Here is a 5,475-nt window from a genome sequence, read left to right on the forward strand (position 1 = left end):
CTAACTCAAGGTCATGAAGATTAACACCTATGTCTTGTAATAATTTTACAGTTTTAGCTCTTATATCTAGGTCTGATCCATTTTGAATTAATGTTTGTGTATGATATGAGGGAGTAGTGCAACTGAGCAGGACCCTGTGGGGCCCTCCCAGGTACAAAAGCCTTTACAGGTCTCCTGTTTCTTATTTGTAGGAAAAAGGCTTCAGCCTCCTAGACTTTCCCTGAGTTCCAAAATGCAGATTCAAACAGTTACTAATTAGGAAAGGGAGGGAATGCAGAAACAAAGGAAAAACAGTCAAGAAACAATAGTGGGCTTCCCTGGTGGCGCAGTGGTTAAGAATCTGCCTGCCAGTGCAGGGGACACCGGTTCGAGCCATGGTCTGGGAAGATCCCACATGCCCTGGAGCAACTAAGCCCGTGCACCACAACTACTAAGCCTGTGCTCTAGAGCCCGTGAGCCACAGCTGCTGAGCCCATGTGCCACAACTACTGAAATCCGTGCACCTAGAGTCTGTGCTCCGCAACAAGAGAAGCCACCACAATGAGAAGCCTGCGTACTGCAACAAAAGAGTAGCTGCCGCTCGCCACAACTATAGAAAGCCCACACACAGCAACGAAGACCCAACACAGCCAAAAATAAATAAATAAATTTATTTAAAAAAAGGAACAATAGTACAGCAGTAAAGCAGAGTCCTAGTTCCTCCTCAAGGGATATACATAACAATATATTGGAACTTCCCTGGTGGTCCAGTGGGTAAGACTCTGCGCTCCCAATGCAGGGGGCCCAGGTTTGATCCCTGGTTGGGGAACTAGATCCTGCATGCATGCTTCAACTAACAGTCTGCATGCTGCACCTGAGAAGTCCGCATGCTGCAACTAAGAGTCCACGTGCCACAACTAAAGATCCTGCATGCCACAACTAAGACCCAGTGCAGCCAAAATAAATAAATAAAATAATAAACAAACAAACAAACAAACAAATAAATAAAACAATATATCTTTGAGTTCTTCTGCAGAAACTAAGGCCCCCACCCAGGTGGAGGATGGTAACTTCAGGCTGAGCACAAGATTCCTGGAGCACTGCCTTGTTACCTCACCACCAGGCAATTAGAAGAAGTCACACACTCTGCAGCCCTAACCACAAATTTTGCCTTTAAAAACTCTTCCCTGAAAACCATCTAGGAGTTCAGGTCTTTTGAGCACTAGCCACCCCTTCTCCTTGCTTGGCCCTTGCAATAAAACTTTCTCTGCTCCAAACTCCAACATTTTGGTTTGTTTGACCTTACTGTGCATCAGGCACACAAACTTGGGTTCAACAAAAGGGGGTATAAATTCATCCTTTTGCATGTGAAAATCCAGTTGTCCTAAAACCATTTGGTAAAAAAACTTTTCTTTCCTCATCACACTGTCTTGGTACCCTTGTCAAAAATCAATTGCCCAGGGAGTTCCCTGGTAGCCTAGTGGTTAGGATTCAGCACTTTCACTGTGGAGGCCCGGGTTTGATCACTGGTTGGGGAACCATCCCACGTGCCAAGTGGCATGGCATGACCAAAATACAAAAAAAAAAAAAAATCAATTGCCCATAAATGCAGGGGTTTATTTTATTTTTGGATTCTTGATTCTATTCCATTGAGCTATGTGTTTATCTCTCTTTCAAATTTACAACACATTGGATCAAGCGTCATTCTACATGTATGAGGACAACAGCTTTTCCCCACTGCCAGGGGTCTGGGAATTCTCAGGGACACATTCCCTGCCCCCCTTACCTCTTGTACCAATTCCTTGTTTTCACTGAATTCTCTCTCAGCTTTGAGTCTTGTCTTCTATAACCTAGACCTTCCCACTCCATTTCAACTTTCCCTGGATACCACCTCCATTGCTTCATGCCCTAGAGTACCACAAACACAATAGTGTGTGGCAAACTCCTACTCAGGATTTGAGTAAATGAATGGAGAATCTTGCAAAGTTCATACAGGCAGCAACTTAGAAAAACAATTTAGATATCACTGCCTAAAAGTGCATCAGACAGTTTCTGTGATGGTAAATTTTTCCTTGTTTGTGACTCCTTTAGGTCCTGGCTAATTGTCATCTTCCTGGGCTCTCTTGCTTCCTGGATACCTTTCTTTTTTCTTTTTTCCTTTAACATTGCTTTACAATTTTGTGTTAGTTTCTGCTGTATAACAAAGTGAATCAGCTCTATGCATACGTATATCCCCATATCCTCTTCCTCTTGCATCTCCCTCACCCTCCTTATCCCATACCTCTAGGTGGTCGCAAAGCACTGAGCTGATCTCCCTGTGCTATGCAGCTGCTTCCCACTAGCTATCTATTTTACATTTGGTAGTGTATATATGTCAATGTACTCTCTCACTTCGTCCCAGCTTACCCTTCCCCCTCCCCCTGTCCTCAAGTCCATTCTCTACATCTGCATCTTTATTCCTGTCCTGCCCCTAGGTTCTTCAGAATCTTTTTTTTTTTTTTAGATTCCATATATATGCGTTAGCATATGGTATTTGTTTTTCTCTTTATGACTTACTTCACTCGGTATGACAGACTCTAGGTCCATCCACCTCACTACAAATAACTCAATTTCGCTTCTTTTTATGGCTGAGTAATATTCCATTGTATATATGTGCCACATCTTCTTTATCCATTCATCTGTTGATGGACACTTAGGTTGCTTCCATGTCCTGGCTATTGTAAATAGAGCTGCAATGAACACTGTGGTACATGACTCTTTTTGAGTTATGGTTTTCTGAGGGTATATGCCCAGTAGTGGGATTGCTGGGTCATATGGTAGTTCTATTTTTAGTTTAAGGAACCTCCATACTGTTCTCCATAGTGGCTGTATCAACTTACATTCCCACCAACAGTGCAAGAGGGTTTCCTTTTCTCCACACCTTCTCCAGCATTTATTGTTTGTAGATTTTTTGATGATGGCCATTCTGACTGGTGTGAGGTGATACCTCATTGTCGTTTTGATTTGCATTTCTCTAATGATTAGTGATGTTGAGTATCTTTTCATGTGTTTGTTGGCAATCTGTATGTCTTCTTTGGAGAAATGTCTATTTAGGTCTCCTGTCCATTTTTGGACTGGCTTGGTTTGTTTTTTTGATATTGAGCTGCATAAGCTGCTTTTATATTTTGGAGATTAATCCTTTGTCAGTCGTTTCGTTTGCAAATATTTTCTCCCATTCCCTGGATAGCTTTCTCTTCCCCTCTCTACATGCCAGCTTCCAACCCCCATTCCTCCTTTTCTGATGAAGGGCACTTTAGTTCTCTCCTTGACTTACCTTCACCAAGACTCCCCAGCCTCACCCTTTCTAATAATAAGGCCCATGAAGTTTTCCTGAGTGTTTCCCCCAACAGAACTCCCATCTCTGACGTAAACACTGCCCCTTCCCTAGAGTGAGGAAGCACAGTTGGCATTTTGTTTTCTAAGTCACAATATTTTTCTTCCTGTTTCAGTGTGACAGTCCTCTTTTGGCTGCAGCCTCCTCATGTGGGAAGCTGAACTACTCCATCTCCAAAGCTCCTTCCAGTTCTGATGTCCAAAGCCATCTAAATTACTAACTGGAAAATTATATTTGATAGAGCTTGCTTAGAGAGGAAAAGGGAAGATGGGGAATTTTCCTTTTTTCCCTGCTTCACAGATTTGCCAGTGGCCCAGGCTCAACTGTGGACCTGAGTACCACGTCTATCTAAATGCAGAGCAGAATCCCTAAAATACTTTTCAGACCCTTTTGTGTCATCTGTGTGATCCACAGCATGGCCACGGAATGAAAGTCAGTCCTGAGGATTCAGATTTAAATAATCTTCAGTGAGCCCCCACCTTGAGTCAGGCACTTTGTATGTGCTTTTAATCACACCACCTCATTTAATCATAAAAGTCCTCAGAGGAAAGTTTCATTGCCTCAAATTTAAGGATGGCAAAATGACACTCACATAAGAGACAAGGTAGCCACTCAAAGTCATATAGCTGCTGAGGAGCAGAGCCGTCATAGGACTTGACTGTGCCTTGGAAGGCCCAGTTAGATATACAAAAATACGGTCAGGGTTGCAAACTCCATGCCCACAGGGGCCAGGCAGCTAACACCAAGGAGTGAGGGGTTCAAGTAAGAGAAAACAGGTGCAGTGGGAGGCGCATATACATCCTCTAAGGGTGGCAGTTGCTGATTAGCACTGGGCAAGCAGCCATGTAGGAACGTGTGTCTCATGTGGCTAATATTCTGATTCTTTCCTAGATGCTGGAAATCCAGATTGTGTGAACTATCCCAATTTTTTAATAAGGCACCAATAATGAGTCAAACAAAATACCCACACAGTCAAATTTGGCCCAGCAGACGGCTATTGAGGATGAATTCCTTTAGCCTCCCTTCATTCATCTTTCAAAAGCAAACAGGCTGGACTTCCCTGGTGGCACAGTGGTTAAGAATCTGCCTGCCAGTGTAAGGGGACACGGGTTTGAGCCCTGGTCCAGGAAGATTCCACATGCTGCGGAGCAACTAAGCCTGTGGGCCACAACTACTGAGCCTGCACTCTAGAGCCCGCGAGCCACAACTACTGAAGCCCGCGCGCCTAGAGCCCGTGCTGTCCAACAAGAGAAGCCACCACATTGAGAAGCCCGCGCACCGCAACGAAGAGTAGCCCCCGCTTACCACAACTAGAGAAAAGCCTGCGCGCAGCAATGAAGACCCAATGCAGCCAAAAATAAATACATAAATAAATTTATTTTTTTAAAAAAAGCAAACAGGCTCTAAATGAGGTAACCATTCAGCTATTCGTTGCCATTCCACAGAGCAGAACTGGTTGATTGGGGGAGGGCAGGGGTGCCTTCCGGCCCTGGGGGGCTTTGTTGTTGAAGAAATTAAGTCACTGTCTTCAAGGAGTTGGCCCTGCTGGGAGGGCAACTGCTTTCCCTGATGTTCCTTGCGCGGTGGAGAGGGCCCTGCTGCGGAATGTGACAAGCGTTTTGGGGGCAAAAAGGGGTTTCCCGGATGCCCAGAACGAGGGTCTCGGAGGAACAGGTTTTAAATGGGACGGGGGGGAACAGAGCTTTCTTTCAATTGTTCAATATAGAGGAAAAACCCAAAGGAAGATATCAGATACCAGAAACACACACACACACAGTTCAGTCCCTCGCAAGGAGCTTGAGTTTCCTCAGCCGGAAATGGGGCTCATTAGCCCCTCCTTGCCTGCAGAGCTCACAGGACTGTTACCAGGGGAAGAAGCGCGTGGGACAGGATAGCGGGCTAAGCAGGCATACGTTTCGCTAAGATGTGAGGAGTCCTGCGGGACGAAGGCCGGAACCCGAGATAGCGAGAGTACTGGCCTTGGCCCGGACCCGTCGTTCGAGAGTCCCGGGATTTGCCGGTCCCGCCCTCCGAGCCCACACGGTCGCAGAAAACCGGGGCGCATCCGCCGGAGATATGCCCCACCTGCACTTCCCGGCGCGCGACCCGGAAGCGGAAGGGAG

General features: G+C 45.6%; 1 protein-coding gene across 1 annotated transcript in view; it reads right to left on the minus strand.

The window, feature by feature from the left end:
• Window positions 1-5,475, minus strand: part of FER1L5 (fer-1 like family member 5) — a 336,005-nt gene that overhangs the window by 300,837 nt on the left and 29,693 nt on the right. The gene's annotated exons all lie outside the window — the stretch shown is intronic.

This window comes from Balaenoptera physalus (assembly GCF_965194825.1).
Source record: "Balaenoptera physalus genome assembly, chromosome: 15".
NCBI classification, from domain to species: Eukaryota; Metazoa; Chordata; class Mammalia; order Artiodactyla; family Balaenopteridae; genus Balaenoptera; species Balaenoptera physalus.